This window comes from Mobula birostris, chromosome 18 (genome assembly GCF_030028105.1).
Source record: "Mobula birostris isolate sMobBir1 chromosome 18, sMobBir1.hap1, whole genome shotgun sequence".
NCBI lineage: Eukaryota > Metazoa > Chordata > Chondrichthyes > Myliobatiformes > Myliobatidae > Mobula > Mobula birostris.
Genome location: NC_092387.1, coordinates 17,200,835 through 17,209,708, shown reverse-complemented (window position 1 = coordinate 17,209,708; position 8,874 = coordinate 17,200,835). Strand labels below are relative to the sequence as shown.

The 8,874-nt window shown below is 47.7% G+C and overlaps 1 protein-coding gene across 6 annotated transcripts in view; it reads left to right on the top strand.

The window, feature by feature from the left end:
- Nucleotides 1-8,050: 8,050 nt before the first annotated feature.
- The window catches only part of LOC140211978 (zinc finger protein 609-like), a 223,101-nt gene continuing 222,277 nt past the window's right edge, over nucleotides 8,051-8,874 (top strand). For 4 of the 6 annotated variants that reach the window (XM_072282275.1, XM_072282276.1, XM_072282277.1 and 1 more), the window contains exon 1: nucleotides 8,053-8,433. The gene's annotated coding sequence lies outside the window, so the exon portion shown is untranslated. Of the gene's footprint in view, nucleotides 8,434-8,874 lie in introns of all 6 variants that reach the window. The other 2 variants (XM_072282281.1, XM_072282280.1) reach the window with 2 other exon arrangements.

Genomic DNA, 8,874 nt, shown 5'->3' with positions numbered 1-8,874 from the left:
TAAACTAGGTGAGGGGAGCCTGTGGGCATCATACTCTGGTGAAGTAAGGGATTTGCCTAGCCTAGCGTGTCATCTCAGCTCTGGTGCATTGGGCGGATGAAATCCAGCAGCCAAGAAGGCGGTTCTGCAATGCTTCATGGAAGAGCGAAGGGCATGACAAGGTACCGGAGAAGTCATGATTATCCACTGTAACCAGGGAAAGCCCCTGTTTGAGACGATTACTCATACCACTGGACTCGGACTTCCGAGGCTGAGAGAATGGAACTGTCCCTGTTCAACACTTTAAAAACTCTCCCACACATCACCAGATAAAACGGACAACTGAGACACTGCCGTGTTCTTTTGACTGAACAATGATTAGTGCAGACCGCCTTTGCACAATGCTTTTGACAATTGCATCTTCCAAGTCTTCATTTTCATTGTAACATTCAAGATAGTTGTTGATACCTTCAAATTCTTCGTGTTTGTGGTAAATGAGCACAATAATGCATCTGATGTGTTACCGGTAACTTGTGAAAGTCCTTGCTTTTGAGACCCATCTTTCTACGTATAAAACCAGCAGTTTTCAGCCTAGGGACAGAGGAATCCTTTGGACCTGTCCTGCCGCACAGTCGCACATTGAGAAGGGAAAATGATCGGTGATTGTTTTTTTATTGTCACATGTACTGAGATACAGTGAAAAGCTTTTGTCTGTCTGCCATCCAGACAGATCATTCTGTACACAAGTACACCGAGGTATAACAAAAGTGGAGAAAACAGAATGCAGAATATAACTAGAGAGAAAGTGCAGTACACGGAGAAAAGTGATCTGCATGAAGTGAACTATTTTTATGTTTTTAGGTAAATGTCTGTGAAGTTGGAGGGACAACATCTCACATTTTGCTTCAGTTGTCTATGGTTTGAACAATGGATTTTCCAGTTTCAGGTAATCACGCCCCTTTGTTCTCTTCCCACACACAGTTGTCTTCTCCCTTCCCGTCCCTTTCTCCTCCCACCTCCTTTCATCTGCCCATCATCACCTCTCCACCCATCATCTACATGCCTAGTCCTACCACCCCCTCAACCCCCACCCTTTAAAGATCACATGGAGAAGCCAGGTCACATTCTATATCTCAGGCGCCTCCACTGACACCAAAATCTACCATCTCCTCATGCCCCAGCACAACCTTCAGCCTCTTGACAAAGAGTGAAGAAAAAGTTTCAGATGAGGCGTTGAACTCATGGGCCGCCAGACAACAGTGATCCCCATTCTCGAATGTGCACTGGAGATACAGATTACTTACAGCAGCACTTAAAAGCCCTGGAGAAGTACATCCAATGTTACTCCTGCAGGATACTTCAGATTCACCAGTGGGCTACGTAAACCATTGTCAATATTGTCTTGCGATCCTGACCCCACTTAACTAGCTCCACTGGATGGGCCATACTGTTTACATTTTTGACATTAGATTTCCTGAACACTCTGCACCGATCTTAATATTTTCTAAATGGGGAGAAAATTCAAAACTCCAAGGTGCAAAGGGACTTGGGAGGCATCGTCCAGGACTCCCTAAAGGTTAATTTACAGGTTGAGTTGGTGGCGAGGAAAGCAAGTCCAATGTTAGTATTCATTTTGAGAGGACTAGAATGTAAAAGCAATGATGAAATGCTGAAGCTTTGTAAGGCACTGGTGAAGCTTCACTTTGAGTATTGTGAGTAATTTTGGGCCCCTTATTGAAGAAAGGATGTACTGACATTGGAGAAGATTCAGAGGAGGTTCACAAGAATGATTTGGGAATGAAAGGCTTATCGTATGAGGAGCAATTGATGGCTCTGGGCCTTCACTTGCTGGAAATTCGAAGAATGAGAGGTGATCTTGTTGAAGCCTGTTGAATATTGAAAGGCCTTGATAAGGTGGTATGGAGAGAATGGTTCCTATGGTGGTGGTGTGGGGGGTGGGGAGGGTCTCAGAATAGAGGGACGTCCATTTAGATCAGAGATGAGGAGGAATTTCTTTAGCCGTAGGGTGACGTATCTGTGGAATTCATCGCCACAGGTGGCTGTGGAAGCCAGGTCATTGGGTGTATTTAAGGCGGAGGCTGTTAACGTTCTTGGTTAGTCAGGGTGTGAAAGGTTACGAAGAGAAGGTAGGAGAATGGGTTGGGAGGGGAATGGATCAGCCATGGTGAAACGGTGCAGCAGACTCAATGGGCCATATGGCCTGATTCTGCTCCTCCTATGTCTTATAGTCTTAATCATTGGAAGAGATTCCCTGGAGGCAGAGTAAATCCTCAAGGTCTCTCTGACTCCCTGTTCTCCTGTGTACTTCAAAGACATGGATCACCTCCAGATGGCAACTCAAAGTATCAGGAAGGTGCTGATAACTCCATTACTGTAATATCCTCTGTCCATTTGCTGAATAAATGACCATATTCAAACTTGCTGATGACACCACTGTTGTGGGCTGAATCAAATCTGATAATGAGTCAGCATATAGGAGGGAGGGGACCTGGAGCCAGCATGTAAGTGCAATTGCGAAGAAAGCACACAGAGCCTCTACTTCCTTAGGAGTTTGTGGAGTTTCGGCATCACATCTAAAACTTTGTCCAACTTCTATAGATGTGTAGTGGAGAGTATATTGACTGGCTGCATCATAGCCTGGTATGGAAACAGTAATGCTTTTGAGCAGAAAACCCTACAAAAGGTCGTGGATATGGCCCAGAACATCACGGGTAAAGCCCTCCCGAACATTGAGCACATCCGCATGAAACACTGTCATCCATCATCAGAGATCCCCACCACCCAGGCCATGAACTTTTCACGTTGCTGCCATCAGTAGAAGGTACAGGAGCCTCGGGACTTGCACCATCAGATTCAAGAACAGTTACTACCCCTCAACCATCAGGCTCTTGAATAAAAGGGGATAACTGCGCTCACTTGCCCCAACATTGAAATGTTCCCACAACCCAATGATTTCGCTTTTAAGGACTATCTTGTTATCTCATGTTCTCGTTATTTATTTATATTTGCATTTGCACAGTTTGTTGTCTTCTGCACTCTGGTTGATCGTTCATTGATCCTGTTATAGTTTCTATTCTATAGATTGGTCGACTAAGCCCACAGGAAAATGAATCTTGGGATTGTGTATGTACTTTGATAATAAAATTTGCTTAAACTTTGAACAGAAGATCCTGAGCACCATTTTGAAATGCCCAGTCAAGCTTTACAGATTTCTGTGGGGCCAGATTAGCCTGATTTACTTTGGCCCCCTGCTCTCTCAGGACCGATCTGGTATCAACAACCTTGCTATTACAGTTGTTGCATGTTAAAGAGGAACCCCCCCACCCCCTTCCCCCTGCCCCCTGCCAGCTGTGACTGCTGTTTAAAAGCACAGCTGTCTATAGAGCCCTATGAAGAAGTTGCTGATCCAGAAAATGAGACCAACAAGTGCTGCTGACTGTACTCTACCCAGTGATGCAGCCTCTGCTGATCCCAGGAGAGCATGAGCAGATGCAACATGCATTGCTTGCCTAATCTGGCATAGCCCACCGGAGTGATTGATAGCAGTGGGAGAGCTCACACTTTAACAAATGGCCATCTGAGGACCTTGGGCACTTCAGACTTGTTAAATCCAGGAGATGTTCTGCAGGATTGCTGTAAAGGGAATTCGAGTATATAGTGTAACTTCTGGCTTGTGTTGCTGTTGCTTGAAGTAACCCTGCTGGGGTTTATGATCTCGGAACTAGTTGTGGGGAGAGAGTTGGACTGAATCTCAGGTTCCTACCTGGCATGTAACTCACACCCAGCCTTGAAAGAATGAATTAATAGGATACCTGCAAGGAAAGGAAGCCATCTTAGTTTTCTAATTTAAGATTTAGAATCAAGTTGGTAAACTTCCATCAGTGGGAAATAATAATAGGGATTGATTGCCATGAGTAGTGAGGAAGTTTTTGGGTGTTACATCATGTATAATTTTGACATTCAAAATTATGAGCTGATGAATATGTTATTGTGGTGAACCAGCAATGGGTGAGGTACTAACTTTCCCAGCTGGCTTATCCTGTCCTGTCCCTCAGATGTTTGCCTCAGTTGAAGTGGTTTTACTTCATTAGGACTTTGAGGAGATTTAGTATGTCACCAATGACTAGCGAATGTCTACAGATGGAGGCCATTCTGACTGCTTGCATCACCACCTGCTATGAAGATTCCAGTGCACAGGACTGAAGGAGGCTGCAGACGACTGTAAACTGCGTCAGCTCCATCATGGGCACATCCTGACCTCTTGAAAATGAGGTGCCTCAGGAAGGCAATGTTTATCATTAAGGACCCCCACTACCCAGGACGTGCCATGTTCTCATTTCTACCATCAGAGAGGAACCTGAAGGTGCACACTCATCATTTTAGGAATAGCTTCTTCTCTTCTATGAACCCAAGAACACTACCTCACCAAGTTGCTCTGTTTTGCACTGTTTATTATATATTTTGTTCTATTAGTATTTGTTCTAGTAATATTTTTCTGTATTGCACAGTACTGCTGCCACAAAACGACAAATGTCAGGGATAATACACTGATTCTGGTTCTTTTCCTTACTCATCTACAGTATGTTTCCATTGCTGACTGTTGGATCGAATTTTCTTTCTCAGCTCCATTCCTGGTGCTCTCCCTCCTCTAGTTTGGAAGTCCCTCGCCTGCCTCTGTATCAGCTTGTCAGAGATGACTTTCTCCCTTCTTTATTCCCTTCTGGATTTTCATGTCGACTGTGCTCTCTGTTCCTTTCAGAAAGTGAAGTGAAATTCCGATAATCCGGCAGTCTCAGGACTGGCAGACTTCCCAAACTTTTGGATGTTATTCATATTAATGCCCCAACACATTCTCATTTTGCATTTTTGTTAGATGTAACATGGTCATATAATACATTTCTCAGTTAACCTGTTTAGATTCAGGAAATGTGGCCCTGGTGAGTTTAAAGGGAGAGTGGGATAAGGCAGCAGATTATCAGAATTTTACTGCACTAGTACACTCACCCTGTCTAAACTCATCTGTTCTGGAAATCTTTACTGACCAGCTGTTCCCTCCAGAGCTGACTATTCCTGATCAGCCTCCAATGCAAATGGCTCTGGGTGAAGCTCTTGCTTTGGTGGAAGGCTGCACTTCTGTGAGAGAATCACTAAGGGACAAACAAAGTGCTTGGCATTCCCAGTCTTCCAGAGGAGGTTCACAAGGATGATTCTGGGAATGAAGGGGTTAAAGTATGAGGAGCGTTTGGCAGCTTCAGGCCTGTACACTGGAATTTAGAAGAATGCAGGGGGATCTCACTGAAACCTACTGAATGTTGAAAGGACTAGATAGATGTGGAGAGGACGTTTCCTATGGAGGGGGTATCCAGAACTAGAGGGCACAGCCTCAAAATTGAGGGGCTTTCAGAATGGAGGTAAGGAGGATTTTTGTTGCTAGAGAGTAGTGAACCTGTGGAATGCTCTGCCACAGATTGTGGTGGAGGCCAAGTCCGTGGGTACATTTAAGGTGGAAGTTGATCGTTTCCTGATTGTTCAGGGCATCAAAAGATATGGTGAGAAGGCAGGTGTATGGGGTTGAGGGGGATCTGGGATCAGCCATTATGGAATGGCAGAGCAGACTCGATGGGCTGAATGGCCTAATTCATATGGTCTTATTTCACACAATTAACCTCAGCTCTTCCTGATCCACACCAAAAGCCATTCACTTTCAGCTGCATTGTTTTGACTACCAGCCTGCCAGTTCTTCACTATTTACAATCCACAACAAAGTGAGGTGAGATGCAAGCTAAAGGACCAACACCACATAATCCACCTGTGGCATGGACAGTCAATTTTCCAATCTCAGGTAACCGGCACCCTGATCCTTCCCATCTTCTACTGAACTACCCAAGTCCTCTTTCACACAATCTTCCTCTACCCAGTTTCTACCCCTCTCCCACCAGGTTCCACTGCCGAGTGCACTACACTCAAGCCATTAGGTTTCATATCCCCTCTCCCACCTGGTTCCACCCATCACCTTTCTTTATCGTCGGATTCTGTAACCTGCACCCTTTGTTGTCGTCTCCCAGCATCTGTCGATGTCTCCTCCCTGCCCCACCTGGATCCATCTGTCCATCATCCCTGCTCACTCATACCCACCTATCGCTTACAGCTTCTGCCACTTCCCTCTCCCGCGCCTCTTTATACTGGCTGTCTCTGAGGAAGGGCTATGTCATGAAATGTCGACTGTCTCTCTGCCTGACCCACTCTGTTCCTCCAGCAACTTATTTACATTCTCATCATTGTTTTTAAACAATTCCATAATCTTACATGTTCTCATCAAGTGTTCGTCCATCGTCGTCGATGAGGACCTCGACACCATTATGATGCTGTTGAGACTAGCGTGTGATTTGGATTTAAATGAGGGAGGGTTGCACAGCGTCAGCCTCACTCTCTCTTCCCAATTCCCATCTGCATCCAGTGGCAAAACAGAGTCGAGACAGCTGGAGATGGGACTAGGCGCAGTGGATGACCAGGACGTATTCTGTGTCTTGTCCTGCTCTACACGTTCCACGACGCTTGCAGAGACCGCCTTCTTGACTGTTGGACCTTCCATAGGTCTCGTCCGGTCAATCCACTGGAGTCTGTCTTCACATGCTGGGATAGACAACTCTCTATCTCACCGAGGGTTTGAGACCCGTCGGCTACCCTCACCTGGTTTAGCCGGCTTGTTGAAGCCGTTGCCTGGGGTGTGGCTGCTGTCGGATGCAAACAGCTACGAGGAGCCACAGGTGAGAGCTGAGTGCTGGGGGTGACCAAAGGTGGACTAACCGCCTTGAAAATGACGTGACATGTTCCCCCACCAGAGGTGCTACCCCTCCCTGACACCCCATACACCCCAAACTCTATTCCTATCAACAATCCCTGCAAACTCTGTATGCCAGACCTCTCGATGTAACCCTCTCCATGCCTCTGCTCGCTTTCAACACTCTTATCAAGGTTTTGGTCACCTGCACTGATGTCTCCCCTAAAACCTTCATGTCAGATGTTCTCTGCCAGCCCTCCAGTAGTTGACCTGAAACTCTTTTCCATGCTAGAAGTACTTAGGTAATTTAACTTGTTATTGCAATTTCTCTGTAATCCGTCTTGCAAACGTAAACTGGCAAACTCCCTCAGCAGGTAGGGTAGGATTTGAGTAAAAGGAAACAGTGTTAACATTTTGAGTCTAGGACCATTTGTCTCACACTCACTCTACATCAGAGGCAAAGAAGTACACAACACAGAGACAGGCCTATCGGCCCAACTCTTCTATTTTGGCCTGAGCTGGTCCCATTTTCCTGTATTACCAATATCCCTCTAAATCTATCCTTTCCATGTACCAATATTCTATTTCCCCCAGCCTGGTCACTCTTTCTTCTCCCCTCTCCCACTAAGCAGAAGATATACCCCACCAGAAATATACTCTGCTGTTATAAGACTCTTTAACAAACCTCTTATATGATAAAATGTATTCTTGGTCTTGGCATCTTCCTTTATTTGTCTCCCTGCACTGCACTTTCTATCTGACCGCATGTCCTGCATTCTGTTTTATTTTCCCTATTACGTATTTACATATGAAATGATCTGTCTGGATGGCACGCAAATGAAAGCTTCCGGATTCCCATATCATGCCTAAAGATGTGACAATCTCACAATCATTGTCATGACCTTGCACTTTATTACCTACCCGCACTGCACTTTCCCGGTCCTATTATTTCCTTTCTCTTTGAAGTATCTGGATGTACTTTTGCTTCGAAACGATCGTGCAAGACCTTTCACTGTACATTGGTGCATGTGACAACAATAAACCAATTACCAATTTAGCACTTGAGACTCTGCCCTTGTTCTTCTTTGGATGTTGACAGCTAGCAGCATCACTCCAGATCTTCCCAGCCTCTCCTACTTTCGTTCTGGGTTTAATCCGTTCCGGGTTTTCTTCCAGTCCAAATCCGAGTTTTCAGGATTCCAGTCCGGGTTTTACCAAGCTTTCGCTCCGTTCCCGACTCCGTGGCGGGGTTTGCGGCGCTTCGCAGTCAGCTCCTGGATTTGTGGCGCCGCTCCGGGTTTTGGCTGCTGCCTCGCCAGTGCATCGGCGCTTCGCCTCGGGGACTGCTCGGATCCGGGAGAGACGAAGCGAAGCCGGGATCGGGCCCAAGCGCGGCCCCGCAGCGGCGCAGTCTGATCCGGCCTGGGGCCGGCTTTCCTAGTGAGGGGCCTTCAGCCTGCATCTTCCACCCCCCGCCCCCTCCACCGCCAGCCGCTGTCGGAGGCGACCCTCGGTGCCGGGGGTGGTGAGATGGCCGCGATCCGGTGAAGGCGGGGGGAGCCGCTCCGCTCCGGGGCCTCAGACCTGTCCCCGGGGCCTCCGCCGGGACCCGCGCCGTGTCGATGAGTCTGGAGCCTGGCTGCCTTGCCTGGGTAAGCGCTTCCCCTTCTTGCCCCGGGGCCTGGGCTCCAGCTGACGGAGGAATCCCTTTGTTCGAGGCCGGGGTGATGAGGATGGTATGGGGGGGGGGTGGTGACGGGCCCGATCTCTCCCCCTTCCAGCCCCGGTCTCGATTAGCGGACTGTCCCGGGGGAGGGGGTTGATGGTGACGGTGACAGGTGGTTGGGAGTTCGGGGGTGTGAGGTGTTGGGCCGTGAGGCGCCGAGCCGGATCTCGGAAACCTGGAACCGGCACATGGTGTGAGGTACGAGCGGGCGGCAGCCGGAGGATGCTCGGGGTCAGGGACACCCGATGCTCCCCAAATAAACCCCGGCTGCCCCGCCCGGCCACTGGACGACTCCCAGCTCCCAGGCCCGGATTGGCTTGGCAGGAAGCATTGAACACCAAGCGGAGGCATTGTTGTGGTGCCCGAG